Raw genomic sequence first — 23,419 nt, forward strand, 5'->3', positions numbered from 1 at the left:
AGCAGGGCCAGAGAACAGTTGCAAAAGCACTAGATAGACATCATCAACAAAGTAACTTTTATCTTTCTTAAAGGCAACATACACAAAATCACCTACGTTGCATTCATTAGGTCCTCAATAACAGAGCCAGTATTTGATAAAGTTTGAAAACACAGGCTTTGGGATAAGACCTTAATTTTTGAATTACAGATATTTTGCCACTTGAAAGGTGTTTAGCCTTGGCAAATCACTTATATTCTTTTAAGACTTTTTTTTTTTTTGGGGGGGGGGTTGTTTTCTTTGAAATGGGGTCTAGCCATGCTGCCTAGGCTAGTCTCAAATTTTCCATCCTCTTGCCTCAGTCTCCCCAGTACCTGGGATTACAGGCATCTGCCACCACAGTGCCTGGTTTAAGACGGTTTCTTTACCTGTGACACAGAGATAATATACACTTACAAAATTGTGATAATGGCTTAAAAGGAAATATATGTAAAATACTTGACATTCAGTGCTATTTGTTAAATGGATTTTTAAATTTAGTTCTTGATGACGTTACAGCACATATTGTTGGTTTGGGGTTTTTGTTTGCTTAAGTACTGTCTATTTTTGTTTGTTCTTAAGTACTGTCTATTGCAGTTATTGTTTTTTGCTGGTTTATTTCTATGAGCCACTGGCTGCCTATGTAGGAAGGGCTTAGGGGTTGCCATATGGTTTTCACGGATTTACTTTCAGCTGACTTTTCTAACAATCACATTATTTTTACCTAGGTTGTATATTTATTTGCGTTGGCTTTGGGAAATCTGCTGGGAAGAAGGGGGCTAAAATCCCCCCAAAGTCTTTTAGTTTAGAGACTAATTTATCAATACATAGAAAACCAACCTAAATGTCTATACGAGGGACAACTCAGCAATTCTATTTGGTTCCCTTTCTTAATTTCTATTCTTTTTTTTTTCAAACCCAGGTCCGATAAGTTTCTGTAAGGTCCAAGCACGTGACCACATAGTACAAAAACAGCCGCGAAAGCCTGAGAAGACAGACAAAGGGAGGTCAGCCCGACGTGGGGACTGCCCATCAACGATTTTTCTCCGAGGTTGTAAATACGACAGGAGGCCGCGCCTCTCCTCCCAGGTGCCCTGGAGACTCGAGCGCCCGCCGGACCGCACACCTGCGCGCGGGGCGCGGTTCTCCCGACGCCGACCCGGCTCCGCCGGAGAAGCGCACGGCCGCAGGGCCTTCTGGGAGTCGTAGTCCGCGGCGGCCGAGCTTTGACAGAGGCCGCCGGTACGGCGCACTCAGAACTCCATTGCCCGCCGGTCCCCGCGGCCCAAGGCATTGCCTCTTCCTGTTTGGGTGACTAATAGTCCGGCGGCCGCGAATTGCGAGGGTTTGGAAAAGGGTCTACGCTTTCCCGTCCAGTTGGCCTGCTCAGGTAGAGCACGTTTCTGATCTTGCAAACAAATTATCCCCTCCGGAGGGTGGACAGGGAGCGACGGGAGGCGGCAGGGAGGGCTGACCTTGCGCCGAAGCCGGCTGTCACCTGCGGTAGTTTTTTGGTGTGGCGAGTCGGCACAGCAGCTTCTTGGGGGAGCCGCGGAGCCAAATCCCGGGCCGCGGAGGCTGCTCCCTGGAGGCTGCGCGCGCTCCTCGCCTCCTCACGGGCTGGAGAGCAGTAAAGTCAGGGAGCCCCCGGGAGAGGAAGCGGGCGTCTACTGAAGCCTTGGGGAAAAGGCAAGTGTTAAGTGGTAAGGCAGATGAACATCTTGACTCCCAAGTGAGAGAAGGTGAGTTGGGGTTTTGCAGGAACCGAGTACCCTTCTCTTTTCAGAGTAGGGAATAGCTGGCGACAGGGTTTAAGGACGGAAGCCCCTTTTCGCCTTGAGCTAGGACTACAGATGGCTTGGGGGGGCCATCGCTGGTAAGCGCTTCGCACGCTTGTCACGAGATTGACTAGTGCCAGTTGAGTATCCTGATAGTGGGTGGCTTGGTATGTTAGCTGTCTAAGAATACTGGAGCTGGGAGAACATCTGGCCAAGAGCATTCGCCTCACTTTACAGATGAGAAAACTGAGATTCCCCCGAGTTAGAGGAACCCATTCATCACCAGACAGCCAGTTAGCGGCCAAATTGACTAAAACCTCATTGTCATGAGTCGGACAGTGAGAACAGTAGATTTGCAAACTCTAAGGCGCACCCCTTCCTTTTTTCTTAATCTCTGGGGATCTTTTTGTGTCGTTACACTATTAAATAATTTAGTAGTAAGTTGTTTTTCTGTTTCACGATGCTGAAGATAGAACTTAGGGCCTCATGCATGCTAGGCAAGCTCTCTACCCCTGAGCCACACACTGAGTACACCCCCTCTTTTTTTTTTTTTGAAACCAGGGCCGCTTAACCACTGAGCCAGGTCCTGAGTCCTTTTTTATTTTGAAACATCGTCTTGCTAAGTTGCTGAGGGGCTCCCTAAGTTATTGAGGCTGACCTGGAACTTGCAAAGTCCGCCTGGCTCAGCCTCCCTACTCGCTGGGATTACAGTTGTGCACCACCAAGCCCAGCTTGCCTTTTTCTTTTTAATGCCTTTGTGGGACATGATATTGAATTGACATATACAGAATAATAGACAACTGCTCAGGGGAAAGGCTTTTATTTAAACTTTTCAGTAGTTCAAAGTAACCCTAAATACGTAACTTTAAGAAAAATTTCTGCCTTAAACAACTACAATTCTTCATATGAAGATAAAAGGTTGATAGCAAAGATAGCACCTATAGTTTCTATGCCTCCAAGAAAACAAAGTTTACCTTTCCTTTCCTATTTATGCCCTTTAGAGCTCTGAGAACAGTTAGAAAATCGTTTTTTCCCCTCATAATCTTAAGTACTGTCTATTGCAGTTACATACATAAAAATTGCTGTTAATAGTGATTTTTAAATTTGTTTTATAATACCCTAAATATTTACAATAATGGGTAAAATTAGCACAGAAAGATAGGAATACCAACCTGAATTGCAAATTAAAATGATACTCTATAATATTTTTTTAGAAGAATAGGGCTGGGAATGTATCTGAGAGGTAGAGCACTTGCCTAGCATGCTTAAGGTCCTGGATTCCATCCCCAGTACCAGAAAGAAGAAAGAAACAAAGAAAAAAAAAAAAAAGATATAATGCCATTAAAGTTTTAAAAAAGGAATAAGAGGTTAAAATTTTCTACCAGGCCTGTATTTCTGTTATGGCATATGTGTTTTCTTCTGTATAAGTCCATAATTGAAAGATCTGTGGCAAATTTATCTAACTCCCTTCCTCTGTCACTGAGCTACAACCCCAGCCCCTCTCTATGTCTTTTTGAAGAGGATAAGTGCTTCATTAAAGGCATCAACATTTTAAATAACATTTCAAGTTATCACATTTATCTGGTAAACCATTGATTTCTTATTGGGACCTATCTCACTTGGTTCATACTGCTCTAAGAAATACCTCAAATTTAATATTTTATAAATAACAAGTTTATATTTAACAGTTCTTGGAGCACGAAGTCAAGATCAAGGTACAGTCAGATTCAATGTTTGTGAGAGCCTTCTAAAATGATGCCTTCTTGGTATATTTCTCTCCCTTCTACCATGGAACACATATGTATTCCAGAAGACTAAATTTTTAGCCTTTGAGAAAGAACATATAAATAATTGTGTGATGGGTCCATAGTTAAATTTGTTGGTATTCTATTGCAAATTGATACATGTGTGTCCCATGTTAGAAGGGATAGAAGGGTAAAAAGGGGCCTACCTAGTTCCCTTTGGCCCTTTTATAAGGATTAATACTTAGTCATCTCATCTCCTTTTTTTTTTTTTTTTTTTTTTTAGACAAGGGGTCCCTTCCTGTTGTCCTGTTGTCCAGGCTAGCTTCAAACTCCTGGACTCAAGTGATTCTTCTGTCTCAGCCTTCCAAATAGGTGGGACAACAGGTCTATGACACTGTGCCTGGCAGGCCCCACTTCTTCTTCTTCTTCTTCTTCTTTTTTTTTTTTTTTTGGTACTGGGGATTAAATTCAGGGGCGCTTAACCACTGAACCATGTCCCCAGCCCTTTTTTGTATTTTATTTAGAGACAAGGTCTCAGTGAGTTGCTTAGCGCCTCACTAAGTTCCTGAGGCTGGCTTTGAACTTGCAATTCTCCTGCCTCAGCCTCCCAAGCCCCTGGGATTACAAGCATGCACCACAGCACCTGGCTCAGGCCCCATTTCTTGACACCATAACATTGGCAATTAAGTTCCATTATGAATATTGGAGGGAATACAAATATGCAAACCATAGTAGGACTCCATTTTAAACCAATCTTAAACAATTAGGAACTCCTTATTGGTTGACTTAGCTTTGACTTAATAGTCTCACATCTGTGACTTTGTTTTAAAGCTAAAATATTTAATGAAATATTGAAGTGAATATGTCTGTTTATGACAACTTGCATATTTACCAAAAATCATAGCAGTGTTATATCTATGGCAAATAAATACTGGAAGAGTATTTAGCATTTTAGTTAATCGTTGATAGACTTTTCTGCATTATCATCTATATAATAATAGCTAAGGAACTCTAATTCACCTCTCAACCTAATTTATCATACTCCAAAATATTTTATAGTTCTTATCAAGACATTTAAAAAAGGCATTAAATTGCTTTTAAACAACATTCTAGGGAAATCTGACATTCAGGCTAATTGAGGCAACTGAAAATTACCAGTTTCCTTTCAAGTTCATCATATTTACTTGAAAATTATTAAATATTTGATTAAAAGGCACCAGGAACTTTGGACTCCTCAACTTTAATTACTTAAATTGCTAAGATATTGTCAGTTTTCTGCTTCCTTGAAATAAATAATTTTACTATGGCACAAAATTTCAGGCTTGTTCAAAACAAATATTCATATATTAATAAACTGGAACCTTTATTTTAATTCCTGAATAACACTTAAATTTTCCTATCCTTGATTATTATTTTTTGGTAAGGCTGACTGAAATTCCAGGATCTTTCTAAATTTCTCTTTCCTGTTTTCCTAGCATTCACTCTGTAGTTAAAATATGATCTTCAGGAGTTAAAAGGATCTAGTCTCTCTAAACTCAGTCACATTCTCATATTAAATTATGTGGCAGAGTATATTGGTTACAAAGTAAATTTTGAAGAGTAGCCATCTATTTCTACAGTTGTTTAAGAAGGTATCTTTTTGCTACTCTACTCGGCTATTGTCCTTTTCCTGTTTCACTGCCACTAGAAGCGTTGTTGCTGCCTAAAGAATACCTAACCTTGAGACAAAAAAGTTTGCAATAGGAAATAGATTCATCTAAACTAGTTGACTTCAAGAAAACAAACTTCATTGTGTTCAAATTGCTGTCTGGATACCCAGGCATGCATTTTCAATCATCCTAGTCCCAGCTGTGTTTTAAATAATTTAAGACTATTTGCCATTTTATATATTATTGTGCTTTTTTTTATTTGTTGTTGTTCTTTTTTTTAAGATATAACAGTAGACTGAATTTTTTTGTGTGTGTGAACACAGTATCTTTATTTATTTATTTTTATGTGGTACTGAGGATAGAACCCAGTGCACACATGTGAGACAAGTGTTCTACCACTGAGCTACAGCCCCAGCCCCTTATTGCTCTTTTTTATTTACAAATAGATTTGTTTTTTAAAAAAGAAGAAGGAAAATAGAAAAAGAAAGAACTGATTTATAGATGTTTCTTTTGTCTTTTAGGTAATCTTATTCTTTCTTGAGGCATATATCAAGTAGAAAAAACATTTGGGATCAGATCAGAGTGACTTGTTTTAATCCCAAACTTTATTAGCTAAGTGATTTTAGGACAAATTTCTTCTCTGACCTTCAATTTCTTTTCTTTCTTTGTCTGTTTTCAATATGAAGATGAAACTTATTTCCCAAATTCTAATGATTAATTGGAATTAAACAATACCAGGTAAGCCATTAGGCCAGGAGGAGGCATTCAATAAGTAAAATTTATTTCTATCTTTCCATCTCCTACTGCCTTTCCATCGATTTGTTTTTGGTTTTTTTTTTTCCTTGAGTTTTCCTCTAATATGGTACCATTTTCTTCTTCAGAAATAAATTATTTTCCGTTAGTATTCTTCTGTTTGTGGCAGTTCATTCATTTTATGATGGTCAACCATTTAATTTTTTTTTTTTCAGTTGTAGAGGGACACAATATCTTTATTTAATTTTTTTTTTTTTTTTTTTTTAATGTGCTGCTGAGGATTGAACACAGGGCCTCACCAGTGCGAGGCAAGCGCTCTACCACTGAGCCACAACCCAGCCCCCATTTAATTTTTTTTTTTTTTTTTTTAAACCTTGCTGAGTTCACTCCCATGGTACTAAGGATATGAATGTATGTTAGCTGATTTTATTCAGGCCTGAAGTAAGCCAATGCAGATTTCTTTTATAGTTACTTTTGAAGAGCCAAACTCATAATGAAAATGATAGCTTTTTTTAATATATATATTCACTGTGTATCAGGCACCTTACATATATTATTGCATTTAAATATCAAACCCGGTAAGACTCATAATTTTATTATCCTCCAAACTGGTGAATCTTAAGGAATTTAAATAAATTGTCCAAAGTGACAGTTGGCAAACACAGAGCCAAGAGTAAGATTCAGGCACTACTTAATAAGCTTAATCATTGTGTATAATATAAACAAATCTTTCTGAAGGTTTTTTTTTTTTAAGCAATTTGGGGTTAAGGAATAATACGGTTCTTTCTCTAGCATTTTATTCTTTTTTTTAATGATACTGGGGATTGAACCCACGGCCTTGCACATGCCAGGCAAGCATTCTGCCAGTGAGCTACACCCCCAGCCCTCTAGCATTTTTTAGCAACTTAATATATAGGTTGTTTTCCTCCTTGCAAAATAGAGTTACATTAGGCTTAGTTTTATTAAGTTCAGAAATAATAATAACAAGCTCTGATACAGAGTAGTATTTGCCATGGTTCTAAATGTTTATACATATGAACTTAGAGATATAAATTTTTTTTATGTATTTTAGCCAGACATGGTGATATATGCTTGTAGTCCCTGCTACTTGGGGGAAGCTGAGGCAAGAGGATCACTTGAGCCTAGGAGTTTAAAACCAACCTGCATATTACTAATTTTTGATTCCAAAAGTTTAGATCCCTTTTCTCTCTTGGAATTGTGGAACCAATAGCAAGACCAAGCACTGACTGAGCAGTGAAGAAGACCTTTATTCTTGGCCAAGAATAGAAGTGGGAGATAAACTCCTATACCAACTTCCTGTTCGTTGGGTATTGGGAGTGTATAGATTTAGGGAGAAAAATGAGGGGAAGGGAGAAGCTAATAAAAGGGAGGGCTTATTTATGTCTTTTCTGGGACTAGGCAAAGAGTTTCCAGGAATTCAGACACCACTTCATTTCGTTTCTTTATGATTCTTTCTGGTTTGGGTCATGGCAACTATCAACTATCATGAGGGGGTGGGGGGTTGTCATTTAGCTTGCAGATGAAATGAAGTTAGAGATTGGCTGGCTGTAGCTCTGGCAGCGCTTAGATCTAACAAGTTTTAGCTAGCCTACCTGAAGAGGACTTCTGGCCTTTGGCCTCCTCTCAAAGATAAGCAAGATTAGGGCAAGGTAAAAATTTAGTTAGGTCCACCTAGGCAGCACAAGATTTGGAAATTTGGGCAGGCTCACTTGGGTAGCTTAGGAAGACCTTATCTCAAAAAAAAAAAAAAAAAAAAAAAAAAAAGTTGATTTTCAGGATTAAGTTATTCCCAAGTTCCTTGTATTATCCTTATATTATTATTCTGCCACTGAGGATCAAACCCAGGGCCTCATGCATACTAGGCAAGTGCTCTACCAGCTATACCTTCAGCCCCTCTATTGTTTTGAAATATTACTTTCATAAGGTACTGCTTTCACATTTTTCTTTAACATTTGTTTGTCACCAATAGGACTAAATTAAATGAGGGTTTTTACTAGTTTAAATATCAAGCAATAAAGTAGAAAGGGGAAAGAAACAGAGAAAGAAAAACATCATTACTGGCTTCTGAATCTCAAAATCAATGGCAGATTAACATTTGCATAACTGTTCATTATTGAAGAATTTTTCACTTTAAAAAAAGGGTAGATCTCAGGTGGGGCATGTGGATGTGACTTAGTGGTAGAGTGCCTATCTAGTACTAGTACACCTGAGGCTCTGAGTTCCATCTGCAGAAGTACAAAAAAAGAGGAAAAAGACCTTAAAAGGCTACGTTTGTTAAAAACCAAGTATTTTCATTTGGTATTTGAGAATCATAATAATATACCTAGACATTTATTTTCTTGAAAACTGGTAAATGTAGTATGCTAATTCTCTGACAACCCAGTGAGATGGGTGTTATTAATAATCATCTCAAATAATTAATAACTAATAATTAATTAAACTGGTTCAATAATTAATGCTAGATTATACAGGTAGTAAGTGGTAAATACAGGATTTCTGATTCAAAAATTTTATTTCTATCCTTCTATAAATGTGACATCTGGAAAATTAGGATAAGTTGACATAATTATCCATTCAACAAATACAACAACAATGAAACTGATTTTTAAATGGTCTGGGCAGTAACAAACAGAAGAAAGTGAAACGCAAAGAGAAAGAACAGGATAGATAGTGCAGCATATGGGGCAAACAGTGCAGGTTCTGGAGTAAGACTGCCTCAGTTTGATTCTAACACTTTGATTAGTTGCTTCTCTTCTCTGGGCCTTATATTCTTATCTATAAAACGAATATTATAATAGTAACTTACAAAGTGAGGAATAAAGGTATGGCATTTGTCTTGGTTTTGATGGAGAGAATAAGCCCAGAGCCTTGCACAAGCTAGGCAAATGCTCTACCACTGAGCTAAATCTTACTCAGTTCTCTCTGCATTTTTTATTATGAAATATATATACAAAAAAGTGCATAAAGGTATGTGTGTGTATAGTGTGAGGGGAGTTTAGGGAGAGAGAGAAGATAGATAGACGAGAATAATTATAAAGCAAAAAGCCATGTATCTAGAATCAAGTTAAAGAAATGAAATGCTGCCATTTCCATATAAGGCCCCCTAATCACAATCTCCTATTTTCCCTCTAGAGTAAGTTCTCTCAGCCTTAGAATTATCTTTTTTTTTTTTTTTTTTTTTTGGAAGGAGATTGTCCTATGCATTGTAGGATGTTTAGCAGCATCCCTGATTTCTGCCCTTTGGGTGCCAGTGTACTCCCACCAAATGTAACAAATAGTTGGATGAGGTCATATTCCTTATTACATCTCTCCACAATTCTTTACTTGCTGTCTGGAACATAGACTATAGGGAGAAAAAAGTAGAAGCAGGGAGCTCTTTTAAAAGCAGTTGTAGTAACTTGGTAAGTAATGATGGTGGTCAAATTCTGGATATATTTGAAGGAAAAACCAATAAGTTTGTTAATGGATTGAATGCAGACTGAGAAACAGAAGTGATGTATGATTTCAAGAACTTTAGCCTAAGCAACTAGGAAAAGATTCCAACAACTGAAATGAGGAAAACAATGGGTGGGGTAATTTTGGAAGAAGAAAATAAATTTTTAGACATGTTAGTTTTGAGTTGTATATTACATCCAGGTAAAGATGTTGAGTAGCCAGTTTACTATGTAAGTCTGATATTCAGGAGAAATATTTAGGCTAGAAATATTAACATGGAAGTTGTCATTGCCTATGTCAATAGAACTTTCTACAATGATGAAAATGTTTTATTTCTACATTGTCTAATATTGTCTAATATGGTAGCTAGAAGTGGCTATTGAGTACCTCAAATGTAACTATTATGACTGAGGTACTAAATTTTTAACTTTATTTAATTTTACATAATTTAAATTTAGTCATGTGATTAGTAGCTACCTTATTGGGCAACACAAACAGTGGTATTAAAACCATGAGACTGGGTAAAATTATGAAGAGATTGAGAGTAGATGGAAAAGACTGAATCTTGGAATTTTGCAACTTCAAAGAGATCTAAGAGATGAGGAACAAACAGTAAAGGAGACAAGAGAAGTAGGAGGGACCTGTGAGATAGGTAGAAAACCTAGATGCCTAGTGAATCTCTTTGATCATGGAGATGGAGAGTGATCCCTGTAAGCAAATATTTCTGATAGGTCAATTTTTACAGACTAAGAAATGACCATTGAGTCATTTATCAATATGGGGGTCATTGATGATCCAGAAAAACAACTTCTGTGTAGTGATAGGAAAGATAGACATGTTAGCATACATTTGAGAAAGAATAAGAGGATCTTACTTATCTTGGGCTTTCTTTTTTTCTCATCTATTTTAATTTTCACCTTTTTGCTTTTTAAAAATATTTTTTATCAGAGCTTTATAATTATACATAGTACTTGGGTTCATCCCAACAAACTCATACATGCAAGGAAATTGATTTCAGTTCATGATCCCTTCTTTGCCTTCCCCTCTTCCATTCTTCTTCCTCTATTCTATTAGACTTCCTTTTGCTCATCTATTATTTTATATTTGATTGGTTCTTTGTGTCCTCCCCTCACTCTTTTCCTTATTTTAGTCTAGCTTCCGTATATGAGAGAAAATATGCTGTCTTTAAGTTTCTGATAAGTTGGCTTATTTCACTTAGCATGATATTCTCCATTTCCATCATTTACCAGTAAATGATAATTTTCTTCTTCTTCTTTTTCTTTCTTTCTTTCTTTTTTTTTTCTGAGTAGAACTTCTCTGTGTGTGTGTGTGTGTGTGTGTGTGTGTATATATATATATATATATATATATCACAATTTCTTAATGTGTTCATCTGTTGACAGGCATCTAGATTGATCCCATAATTTAGTATTGTGAATTGTGCTGCTATAAACATTGAGGTGGCTATATGCCAAATTTAGGTCTTTTGGGAAAATACGAAGGAGTGGGATAACTGGATCATATGGTGGTTTCACCCCTAGTTTTTTGAGGAATTTCTGTACTGCTTTCCAAAGCAACAATGTTCAAGTGTATCTTTTCCCCCACAACTTTGCCAGCATTTATTATCTTTCATGGTCTTGATCATTGCCATTCTGACTAGAGTGGGAGGAAATTTTAGTGTAGTTTTGATTTGCATTTCCCTAATTGCTAGAGATGTTGAACATTTTTTATATATTTATTGTCCTTTTGTGTTTCTTTATTGAGATGCTGTTTTTCTTTTGCCCATTTACTAATTAGGTTGTATTGAGGGGTTTGAGTTCTTTGTATATTCTGGAAATTAATCCCCTATCAGAGGATTTTCTCCCATTCTGTAGGCTCTCTCACTCATCATTTCCTTTTCTGTGCAGAAGCTTTTTAGTTTAATGGCATCCCAATTGATAATTCTTTCTTGCATTTTGGGGGATCTTGTTAAGGTGACTTGCCAGCATCTATATGGTGGAGTGTTGACCCTGTGTTTTCTTCTATCAGTTGTAAAGTTTCTGGTCTAATTCCCAAGTCTTTGATCCATTTTGATTTGAGTTTTGTACAGGGAGAGAAATAGGGGTTCTAATTTCATTTCTCAGGAGAAAAATTTAGGCTAGAAATACTAACATAGAAGTTGTCATTGCTTATGACATTAGAACTTTCTACAATGATGGAATGATTTGTTTATGTTGAACCAGATTTGCATAACTAGATAGAGTTATCTAGTTTTCCCAGCATCATTTGTTAAAAAGACTGTCTTTTCTCCATAATATATTTTTGGCACCTTTGTCAAATGTCAGACAGCTGTAGGTATGTGGAATTATCGGGGTGACTTCTGTTCTATTCCATTGGTCTTTATGTCTGTTTTGATGCCAATACAATGCTGTTTTTGTTATTACAGCTCTATAGTATAATTTCAGATCAGGCATTGTGATGCTTCCTGCTTTTCTTTTTTTGCTTAGTATTGCTTTGGCTACTCTGAATCTCTTATTCTTAAAAGTGAATTGAAGAAGTGTTTTTTCTAATTCTGTGCAGACTATTAATGGTATTTCTATGGGGAATTGCATTGGTGCTATGGCTATTTTGACAATATTGATTTTTCCTATCTAAGAACATGAAATGTATTTCCATCTTCTAAGGTCTTCTTCAGTTTCTTTCTTCAGTGTTCCATAGTTTTCGTTTTAAAGCTCTTTTGTCTCCTTGGTTAGATTTAATTTCTAAGATGGTGGGGTTTGTTGTTGTTGTTGTTTTTATTTGTAGATGGATACAATACCTTTATTTTATTTATTTATTTGTATGTGGTGCTGAGGATTGAACCCAGGGCCTCACACATGTCAGGCGAGCACTCTACCACTGAGCGACAACCCCAACCATGTTTTTTTATTTTAGTTTTGTTGTTGTTGTTATTGTTTAGGTTATTGTGAATAGGATGGTTTTCCTGATTTCTTACTCAGCTGAACTATTTTTGGAATATAGAAAAGCTATTGACTTATGCATGTTGATCTTGTATCCTACTACTTTGCTAACCTCATTTATAAGCTCTAAAGGTCTTCTGGTGGAGTTTTTTTGGTCTTCCAGGATCATATTATCAGCAAACAGAAGTAGTTTCACTTTTCCTATTTGTATCCCTTTGATTTCCTTTTCTTGCCTGATCACTCTGGCTAATGTTTCAAGGACTATATTGAATAGGAGTGGTGAGAGTGGATGGCCTTGTCTTCTTCCTGATTTTAGAGGAAATACTTTTTTCCTCCATTTAGTATGATGTTGATTTGGGGTTTGTCAAAAATGGCCTTTATGATGTTAAATCTCTTCAATTCCTAGCTTCTACATCATTTTTTTTTAAATTTTTTATTGTTGGTTGTTCAAAACATTACATAGTTCTTGATATATCATATTTCACACTTTGATTCAAGTGGGTTATGAACTCCCATTTTTACCCCGTATACAGATTGCAGAATCATATCAGTTACACATCCATTGATTTACATGTTGCCATACTAGTGTCTGTTGTATTCTGCTGCCTTTCCTATCCTCTACTATTCCCCCTCCCCTCCCCTCCCCTCTTCTCTCTCTACCCCCTCTACTGTCATTCATTTCTCCCCCTTGTATTATTTTTCCCTTTCCCCTCACTTCCTCTTGTATGTAATTTTGTATAACCCTGAGGGTCTCCTTCCATTTCCATGCAATTTCCCTTCTCTCTCCCTCTACATCATTTTTGACATGAAAGGGTATTGGATTTTATCAAAGGCCTTTTCTGCATCTATTGGGATGATCATGTGATTTTTGTCCTTAATTCTGCTTAAATGGTGAATTACACTTTTTGTTTATGTTGAACCAGATTTGCATCCATGGAATGAAACCCACTTCATCATGGTGTATTATCTTTTTTTTTTGGTACTGGGGATTGAACCCAGGGGCACTTAACCACTGGATCGTGTCCTCAGCCCTTTTTTTGTATTTTATTTAGATATAGGGTATCACTGAGTTGCTAAGTACCTCACTAAGTTGCTGAGGCTGGCTTTGAGCTCTCAATCCTCCTGCCTCAGTCTTCCGAGTCATGGAATTACAGGTGTGCACCACCATGCCCAGCCTTTTTTTTTTTTTTTTAATATATTTTTTTTTAGTTGTAGTTGGACACAATACCTTTATTTTATTTATTTATTTTATGTGGTGCTGAAGATTGAACCCAGTGCCTTGCACATGGTAGGTCAGCGTTCTACTGCTGAGCCACAACCCAAGTCCCTGTATTATCTTTTTGATGTGGTTTTGAATATTTGCTAATATTTTATTAAGGATCTTTGCATCTGTGTTCATCAGGGATAATGGTTTGTAGTTTTCTCTCCTTAGTGTGTCTTTGTCTAGTTTGGTATCAGGGTTACACTGGCTTCATAAAATGTATTGGGAGTGTTTCTTCTCTTTCAATTTCATGGAATAAAGACTAGTGTTCTCTATAAATGTCTAGTAGATCTCATCTGAGAATCCATCAAGTGCTGGGCTTTTTTTTTTTTTTAAGTATTCTTTTAGTTGTAGTTGGACATAATACCTTCATTTTATTTATTTATTTATTTATGTGGTACTAAGGGGCTAAGCAAGCACTCTACCGCTGAACCACAATCCCAGCCCCAGGTCTTTTCTTTTTTGGAAGGCTTTTGACTTCTGTTTCAATTTAATTATATGATATTGGTCTATTTAGGTTTTCTATATCTTCCTGCTTCAATTTGGGCAGGTCATATGTATCTAGAAATTTGTTGATGTTTTCTAGATTTCCCAGCTTATTGGAGTATATATTTTCAAAATAGGTTCTGATAATCCTCTGAATTTCAGAAGGGTTTGTGGTGATATATACTTTTTCATTTCTGATCTTGTTGATTTGGGTCTTCTCATTTTCTTTTGGGTAGTTTGGCTAAGGATTTGTCAATCTTATTTATCTTTTCAAAGGACCAACTCTTTGTTGCATTGATTGTGTTTTCTTATTCTCAATTTCATTGATTTTGATTCTGATCTTAATTATTTTCTGTTTTCTACTGGTTTGGGGGTTAGTGTGTTCTTTTTCTAAGGCCTTGAGATGAAGCATAAACATTTATTTGGGATCTCTCTAATTTTTAATGTAGACACTCAGTGCTATAAATTTTCCTCTTAGAACTGGTTTCTTGCTGTCCCAGAGATTTTGATATGTTCTATTTCTGTTCTCATTCACTTATAAGAATTTCTTGATTTCTGTTCTCATTTCTTCTTTGATCCATTCTTCAATCTCCATGTGTTTAATCATCATATGTTTATGTGGTTTCTATTATTTTTCTTGCTGTTGATTTCTAGCTTTATTCCATTATGATCTGATAGGATACATGGGATTATATCAGTTTTTTTTTTGTTTTTTTTTTGTATTTGCTAAGATTTACTTTGTGGCATAGCATATGATCTATTTTGGGAAAAGTTCCATGCATAGTTGAGAAGAACATAAATTTAGCTTTTTGGGGAGTGGGGTATTCTACAGACATCCATTAGGTCCATTTATTTGTGGTGTTATTGGGATTGGAGATATCTTTGTTAATTTTATGCTTTTATGACCTTTTTATTGTGATAAGGGTATATTGAAACCATCTAGCAGTATTGTGCCACAGTCTATGTGGGATGTAATGTCATGGAGAATTTTTTCCTAATAATTGGTTGTGTTGACGTTTAGGCCATAAATGTTTACTATTGTTTTATCTTCTTGTTGGATTGTTCCCTTTACAAGGATATAGTGGCCTTCTTGTTCTCTTCTGATTACTTTTGGCTTGAAATCTGCCTTATTCAATATGAGACTAGCTATTTCTGATTGTTTTCTTATACCATATGCATGAATATTTTTGTCATCCTTTTAACTTCAGCTTGTGGATGTCTTTTCCTATAAGATGTGTCTCTTGTAAACAGCACATAGTTGGATCTTATTTTTTGACTCATTCTGCTAATCTGTGTCTTTTCATTGGGAAGTTGAGACCATTAACATTCAGCATTAGTATGGATACGTGTTTGTGGTTTCCTACCATTTTGGTTTTTTGCTATATTTTAACCTGTCTTGATTCTCATTTAATGGATTATTCTTCTATTGAACTCTTTGGACTTTGGGAATTGTTTTTTAGTTCTACTTTGTGCAGTTTATCTTTGAGTAGTCTTTGTAGTGCTGGCTTAGTGCTCATGAATTCTTTTAGTTTATTCTTGTTGTGGAAAGGTTTTATTTGCCCCTCAAATTTGAAACTGGGCTTTGCTCCTATAGTAACCTTGGCTGGCAATTGTTCCCTTTTAGGGCTCGGATTATCTCATTTCGGGTCCTCCTTGATTTTAAAGTCTGAGCTGAGAAATCACAAGTGAGCCTTTTTAGTTTGCCCCTAAATGTGACCTGATGCTTTTGTCTTGCAGCTTTTACTAATCTTTCTTTCTTCTTTTTTTTTTTTTTTGTTTTAATATTTATTTTTTAGGTGTAGATGGACACAACACAATGCATTTATTTTTATGTTGTGCTGAGGATCGAACCTGGGTCCCGCCCATGCTAGGCGAGAGCTCCACTGCTGAGCCACAATCCTAGCCCCTCTTTCTTTATTTTCTACGTTAGGCATTTCTACGTTAGCTTCTCACTTGATTAGGTCTATTTGGGTCTTGTAAGCCTCTTGGATGTGTATCTCATTTCTCATATGTGAAAAGTTTTCTTTAATTATATCATTTAAAATGTTCTTTATGTCTTTAGTTTGTATCTTGATCTTCTCTTTTATCCCAATGATTCTCAGGTGTGGTCTTTTAGTGTTTTCCCAGATTTCTTGTATATTCTGGTCATGTTCTATAATTTCTTTTCCTTTATTGCACTCTGTATACCTAAAATCACATGCCCTGTCTTCAGGGCCTGAAGTTTTGTATTTAAGAACTGAGATTCTATTTTCTACACATTCTAATCTGTTAGTGATGCCTTCAAGTGAGTTTTTAATTTGATTGATTGAGTCTTTTCATTTTTAGAAATTCTGCTTGGTTTCTTTTCACTATTTCTATTTCTTTATTCTTTCATCTCCTTTAATTGGTATCTTAACTCCTTCCTTTGATCTTCTTTTAGTTCATTGAACACTTTAATAATGAATTTTTAAGTAATTTTCTCTGGGCTTGTGTCCACCTCACTATCAGTGGGATTCTTTGTTGGAGCATTGTGAATTTTGGGGGGAGATTGTCTGTTTCCTCATGTTTTCAGAGGTCTGGGCTTGTGACAGTTGAGGTGGATTTCTCTCTCTCTCTCTCTCTCTCTCTCTCTCTCTCTCTCTCGTAATTATCTCATTTGTTCTTGGACTTATCTACTCATACATCAAAACAGGAGGTAGGACCTGAGGTCTCTCTCTGATTGTTCCTCCTTGGGTCCTGGTTTTTGGTTTGGGGCTTTTTTCTCCTCACTTCTTTGAGTTGAAGTAATGTCAGGGAATGTTTAGTCTAGCAGCAGAGTCTCTGATCTGTGAACTTTTAGTGTTCCTGTAGGTTCCTAGCATCTCATAGAATAGGGTGAAATAAACAATAATAATAACCTTGCAAATAAGATACAGTGTTGCTGGGTGTGGTTGGTGCACACCTGTAATCCCAGCGGCTCAGCAGGCTGAGATAGGAGGACTGTAATTTCAAAGCCAGTCTCAGCAAAAGTGAGGCACTAAGCAACTCAGTGAGACCCTGTCTCTAAATAAAGTACAAAATAGGTTTGGGAATGTGGATCAGTGGTCGATTGCCCCGAATTCAATCCCCGGTACCCCCCACCCCCCCAAATAAAAAGACATATTGTTAAAGTAAATACCTAGTTCCTACTATGACATCTTCAACAATAATAAACAGGAATGGTGGTTCAGCAATTGACAACAGTAAAAACAATAACAACGACTAGAACTGGCTTTAAAGCAGTTCAACAGGTGTCAAATATATCATCCACAGCAGTAATGATAGTATCAGTGTGAGGGGCGGTGGAGGAATTATATAATCCAGTTAGTTCTGAAATATGGTAAAAATACAGTTAATTAGGGGCAAAGCAATGTGTTAGAAGTTTCAAAAGAGTTTACAGTTTCAAAAAGTGAACAGAGACTACAGAAGAGATATAGCGGGTGATGTTTGTACAAAAGGAGAAAAAATAGAAGAAGCAAAGTATTGAGAGAGCGGGAGAGAGAACAATAGAATTTAGCTGTTAGTAGGAGAAAGAGAAACAAGAGAAATAAATAAATGAAAATAATACAAAACCAAACCAAAATATGAAATAAAAAAACCAACCAACCAACCTGAACCTGCAAAAGACAGTTCTAGGAAAAAATAATTACATTTTAAAAATGTTAAAAATGAGAGAAAAAGAAACAAGTATATGTATATATGTCCCTGAACCAATCAGCAGCACAACAAGAATTCACACACATGTGCACATACAAAGAAAGAATAATAAATTTAAAAATTAATGAAGAATAAAGGAACTATCTCCATGTAGGTGGTCAAAACTGTCTTTCTTTCCAGTTCTTCTTGAGTTATGTACTGATAGAGCAAGAGGTGAGGATTGTGAACCCCTTCCTGTTTTTATGTTGCTGTCTGAGCTGCCAGTTGGATTGGCTTAACATTGAAGCCTTTTGGTACAAGGTTTAGCCTCCCTTCTCACCAGTATAAATTGGGATAAATGAGGAAGTACTGTCAGTTGGCATTTTGTCCATTCAGACCAGTTTGGTGCACTCCCAGGGTACAGCTTCTTCAGAGTTCTGTGAGGGCAGTTCCAGCAGGTGGGCTTTAGGTCTGACCTAGACTCAGGGGCTTTGTTGGGTGGTACTGGCTTTGGAGAGATTAAATCTACCCAACTGTAGGGCTTGACAGTAGCCCATCTCTGATGTGCATCTGATTCTTATTACCCTACCAAGAAAACCAATTGTGAGGCAAGGAGGCCAGGCCAGTCCTCCACTCTCTGCTGCCAAGAAACACCACTTCAAAAAGAAGAAGCCAGTTGGGCTCCCCTTTGCCCTTCCAACTTGAATCTCTCTGAGTACAGTCTACTCAGCAACTGTTTCACTCACAGTCCGCTGGCACAGCCTAGGCTATAGGATAGGTGCCTGCCAGGATATTGTGGTTATGTTTGTTGTTGTTTCTGATCTCCGGGGCTCCTGCTTAGCTCTCCAAGATGAGTTGAGATACAGAGTGCACTTTTCAAGCACAGGTACACAGTGCAGCTTGGTGGCATTTTTTAATCTCAGGTTTTTCTGTACCAAAACTGTGTTCCTCCTTCCTCTGCGGTGAATTTGCACCACAGCGCCTGATCAGCTCCAATATATTCTTTTTTCTTTGTTTATTATACCAAGCTGAGTCCTAAGCTACTTTAAGAGACCAATGTTGAATTTTAGTGAAGTCCTTTTTTTTTTTTAATCACCTCGCTGAGAAGCTGTGCACCTGCAGCTTTGGTCCTGAGCCATGGTGTGGTTGGAATGCAGCTTTCCTCTACTCTGCCATCTTTTTCTCCCCTCTCCTTTCTTGCTTTTAGATAAAATGTTTTAATCATTTTCTTTTTCCCTTTTACTAGATTTTGTTAAATACTGTTATGTTATGTTAATAGTTACCTTAAAATTACAACATAGATTCTACCAATATGGAATTGATCTAGACAATATAAGGATCTTAAAACACTTTAATTCTAAGAACTTAACCTGACTTTTTATTTACTTTTTTTTTTATTGGTTGTTCAAAACATTACAAAGCTCTTGACATATCATATTTCATACATTAGATTCAAGTGGGTTATGAACTCCCATTTTTACCCCAATTACAGATTGCAGAATCACATCGGTTACACATCCACATTTTTACATGATGCCATATTCGTGACTGTTGTATTCTGCTACCTTTCCTATCCTCTATTATCCCCCTCCCCTCCCCTCCCATCTTCTCTCTCTACCCCATCTACTGTAATTCATTTCTCCCCTTGTTTTTTTCCCCATTCCCCTCACAACCTCTTATATGTAATTTTGTGTAACAGTGAGGGTCTCCTTCCAATTCCATGCAATTTCCCTTTTCTCTCCCTTTCCCTCCCACCTCATGTCTCTGTTTAATGTTAGTCTTTTCCTCCTGCTCTTCCTCCCTGCTCTGTTCTTAGTTGCTCTCATTATATCAAAGAAGACATTTGGCATTTGTTTTTTAGGGATTGGCTAGCTTCACTTAGCATAATCTGCTCTAATGCCATCCATTTCCCTGCAAATTCCATGATTTTGACATTTTTTAGTGCTGCGTAATACTCCATTGTGTATAAATGCCACATTTTTTTTATCCATTCATATATTGAAGGGCATCTGGGTTAGTTCCACAGTCTAGCTATTGTGAATTGTGCTGCTATGAACATCGATGTGGCAGTATCCCTGTAGTACGCTCTTTTAAGGTCTTCAGGGAATAGTCCGAGAAGGGCAATAGCTGGGTCAAATGGTGGTTCCATTCCCAGCTTTCCCAGGAATCTCCATACAGCTTTCCAAATTGGCCGTACCAATTTGCAGTCCCACCAGCAATGTATAAGAGTACCCTTTTCCCCACATCCTCGCCAGCACTTGTTGTTGTTTGATTTCAAAATGGCTGCCAATCTTACTGGAGTGAGATGGTATCTTAGGGTGGTTTTGATTTGCATTTCTTTGACTGCTAGAGATGGTGAGCATTTTTTCATGTACTTGTTGATTGATTGTATGTCCTCCTCTGAGAAGTGTCTGTTCAGGTCTTTGGCCCATTTGTTGATTGGCTTATTTGTTTTCTTATTGTTTAATTTTTTGAGTTCTTTGTATACTCTGGATATTAGGGCTCTGTCTGAAATGTGAGGAGTAAAAATTTGTTCCCAGGATGTAGGCTCCCTATTTACCTCTCTTATGGTTTCTCTTGCTGAGAAAAAACTTTTTAGTTTGAGTAAGTCCCATTTGTTGATTCTAGTTATTAACTCTTGTGCTATGGGTGTCCTGTTAAGGAATTTGGAGCCGCCCCAACAATATGTAGATCGGAGCCAACTTTTTCTTCTATCAGGCGCAGAGTCTCTGATTTGATATCAAGCTCTTTGATTCATTTTGAGTTAACTTTTGTGCATGGTGAGAGAAAGGGATTCAGTTTCATTTTGTTGCATACGGATTTCCAGTTTTCCCAGCACCATTTGTTGAAGATACTATCCTTCCTTCATTGCATGCTTTTAGCCCCTTTATCAAATATAAGAAAGTTGTAATTTTGTGGATTGGTCTCTGTGTCCTCTATTCTGTACCATTGGTCCACCCGCCTGTTTTGGTACCAGTACCATGCTGTTTTTGTTACTATTGCTCTGTAGTATAGTTCGAAATCTGGTATCGCTATACCACCTGACTCACACTTCCTGCTTAGAATTGCTTTTGCTATTCTGGGTCTTTTGTTTTTCCATATGAATTTCATAATTGCTTTATCTATTTCTACAAGAAATGCCCTTGGGATTTTGATTGGCATTGCATTAAACCTATAGAGAACTTTGGGTAATATCGCCATTTTGATGATGTTAGTTCTTCCTATCCATGAACAGGGTATATTTTTCCATCTTCTAAGGTCTTCTTCTATTTCTCTCTTTAGGGTTCTGTAGTTTTCATTGTATAAATCTTTCACCTCTTTTGTTAGGTTGATTCCCAAGTATTTTATTTTTTTTTTTGAGGATATTGTGAATGGGGTGGTTGTCCTCATTTCCATTTCAGAAGATTTGTCGCTGATATACAGGAATGCCTTTGATTTATGTGTGTTGATTTTATATCCTGCCACTTTGCTGAATTCATTTATTAACTCTAGTAGTTTCTTTGTAGACCCTTTTGGGTCTGTTAGATATAGTATCATATCATCCGCAAATAGTGATAATTTAAGTTCTTCTTTTCCTATTTTGATGCCTTTAATTTCTTTTGTCTGTCTAATTGCTCTGGCCAGTGTTTCGAGAACTATATTGAATAGAAGTGGTGATAGAGGGCTTCCCTGTCTTGTTCCAGATTTTAGAGGGAATGCCTTCAGTTTTTCTCCATTCAGAATAATGCTAGCCTGAAGCTTAGCATATATAGCTTTTACGATGTTGAGGAAAGATCCTGTTATCCCTAGTTTTTCTAGTATTTTGAACATAAAGGGATGTTGTACTTTGTCGAATGCTTTTTCTGCATCTATCGAGATGATCATGTGGTTCTTATCTTTAAGTCTATGGATGTGGTGAATAACATTTATTGATTTCTGTATATTGAACCAGCCTTGCATCCCAGGGATGAATCCTACTTGATCATGGTGCACTATTTTTTTGATATGCTTTTGTATCCGATTCACCAGGATTTTATTGAGGATTTTTGCATCTATGTTCATTAGAGATATTGGTCTGTAGTTTTCTTTCTTTGAAGTGTCTTTGTCTGGTTTCGGGATCAGGGTGATGTTGGCCTCATAGAATGAATTTGGAAGATCTCCTTCTTTTTCTATTTCTTGAAATAACTTGAAAAGTATTGGTATTAATTCTTCTTTGAAGGTTTTGTAAAACTCCGCTGTATATCTATCCGGTCCAGGGCTTTTCTTGGTTGGTAGTCTTTTGATGGCTTCTTCTATTTCCTCCTTTGTTATTTGTCTGTTTAAATTGTGTGTATCTTCCTGACTCAATCTGGGCAAATCATATGACTTAAGAAATTTATCGATATCTTCACTATCTTCTATTTTATTGGAATATAGGGTTTTAAAATAATTTCTAATTATCTTCTGTATTTCTGTAGTGTCCGTTGTGATATTGCCTTTTTCATCCCGTATGTTGGTAATTTGAGTTCTCTCTCTTCTTCTCTTTGTTAGCATGGCTAAGGGTCTGTCGATGTTATTTATTTTTTCGAAGAACCAACTTTTAGTTTTATCAATTTTTTCAATGGTTTTTTTTTGTTTCAATTTCGTTGATTCCACTCTGATTTTAATTATTTCTTGCCTTCTACTACATTTGCTGTTGTTTTGCTCTTCCTTTTCTAGGGTTTTGAGATGAAGTGTGAGTTCATTTATTTGTTGGTTTTTTCTTTTATTGAGGAATGACCTCCAGGCAATGAATTTCCCTCTTAAAACTGCTTTCATTGTGACCCATAGATTCCGATATGTTGTGTCTGTATTTTCATTTATCTCTAAGAATTTTTTCATTTCCTCCTTTATGTCTTATGCCTTTATGAATTGATCATTCAGTAACATATTGTTCATTTTCCAGGTGATGCAGGATTTTTTCCTTCCTTCTTTTATCATTGATTTCCAGTTTCATTCCATTATGATCAGATAAGATGCATGGTATTATCTCCACACCTTTATATTTACTAAGAGTTGCCCTATGACATAATATATGGTCTATCTTTGAGAAGGATCCATGTGCTGCTGAGAAGAACGTGTATCCACTTGATGATGGTTGATATATTCTATATATGTCGGTTAAGTCTAGGTTATTAATTGTGTTATTGAGTTCTATAGTTTCTTTATTCAGTTTTTGTCTGGTGGATCTGTCCAATGGAGAGAGCGGTGTGTTGAAGTCACCGATAATTATTGTGTTGTGGTCTATTTGACTCTTGAACTTGAGGAGAGTTTGTTTTATGAATGTTGCAGCACCATTGTTTGGTGCATACATATTGATAATTGTTATGTCTTGTTGGTGGATGGTTCCTTTTAACAGTATATAGTGGCCTTCTTTATCCCTTTTGATTAACTTAGGTTTGAAGTTGATTTTATTCGATATGAGTATGGCCACTCCTGCTTGCTTCCGAGGACCATGTGAGTGGTATGATTTTTCCCAGCCTTTCACTTTCAACCTGTGTATGTCTTTTCCTATCATATGAGTCTCCTGAAGGCAGCATATTGTTGGATTTGTTTTTTTAATCCAGGTTACTAGCCTTTGTCTCTTAATTGGTGAATTTAAGCCATTAATGTTTAAGGTTACTATTGATATATTGTTTGTACTTCCAGTAATGCTTATTTATTTATTTATTTTAATATGGCTCGTTTTCCTTTTTGGTTATAT

General features: G+C 36.8%; 1 protein-coding gene across 2 annotated transcripts in view; it reads left to right on the forward strand.

The window, feature by feature from the left end:
• Nucleotides 1-1,328: 1,328 nt before the first annotated feature.
• Nucleotides 1,329-23,419, forward strand: part of Slc38a9 (solute carrier family 38 member 9) — a 112,701-nt gene continuing 90,610 nt past the window's right edge. For both annotated transcript variants that reach the window (XM_027938090.3, XM_071612602.1), the window contains exon 1: nucleotides 1,329-1,408. The gene's annotated coding sequence lies outside the window, so the exon portion shown is untranslated. The remainder of the gene's footprint in view (nucleotides 1,409-23,419) is intronic.

This window comes from Marmota flaviventris, chromosome 5 (assembly GCF_047511675.1).
Source record: "Marmota flaviventris isolate mMarFla1 chromosome 5, mMarFla1.hap1, whole genome shotgun sequence".
Lineage (NCBI taxonomy): Eukaryota > Metazoa > Chordata > Mammalia > Rodentia > Sciuridae > Marmota > Marmota flaviventris.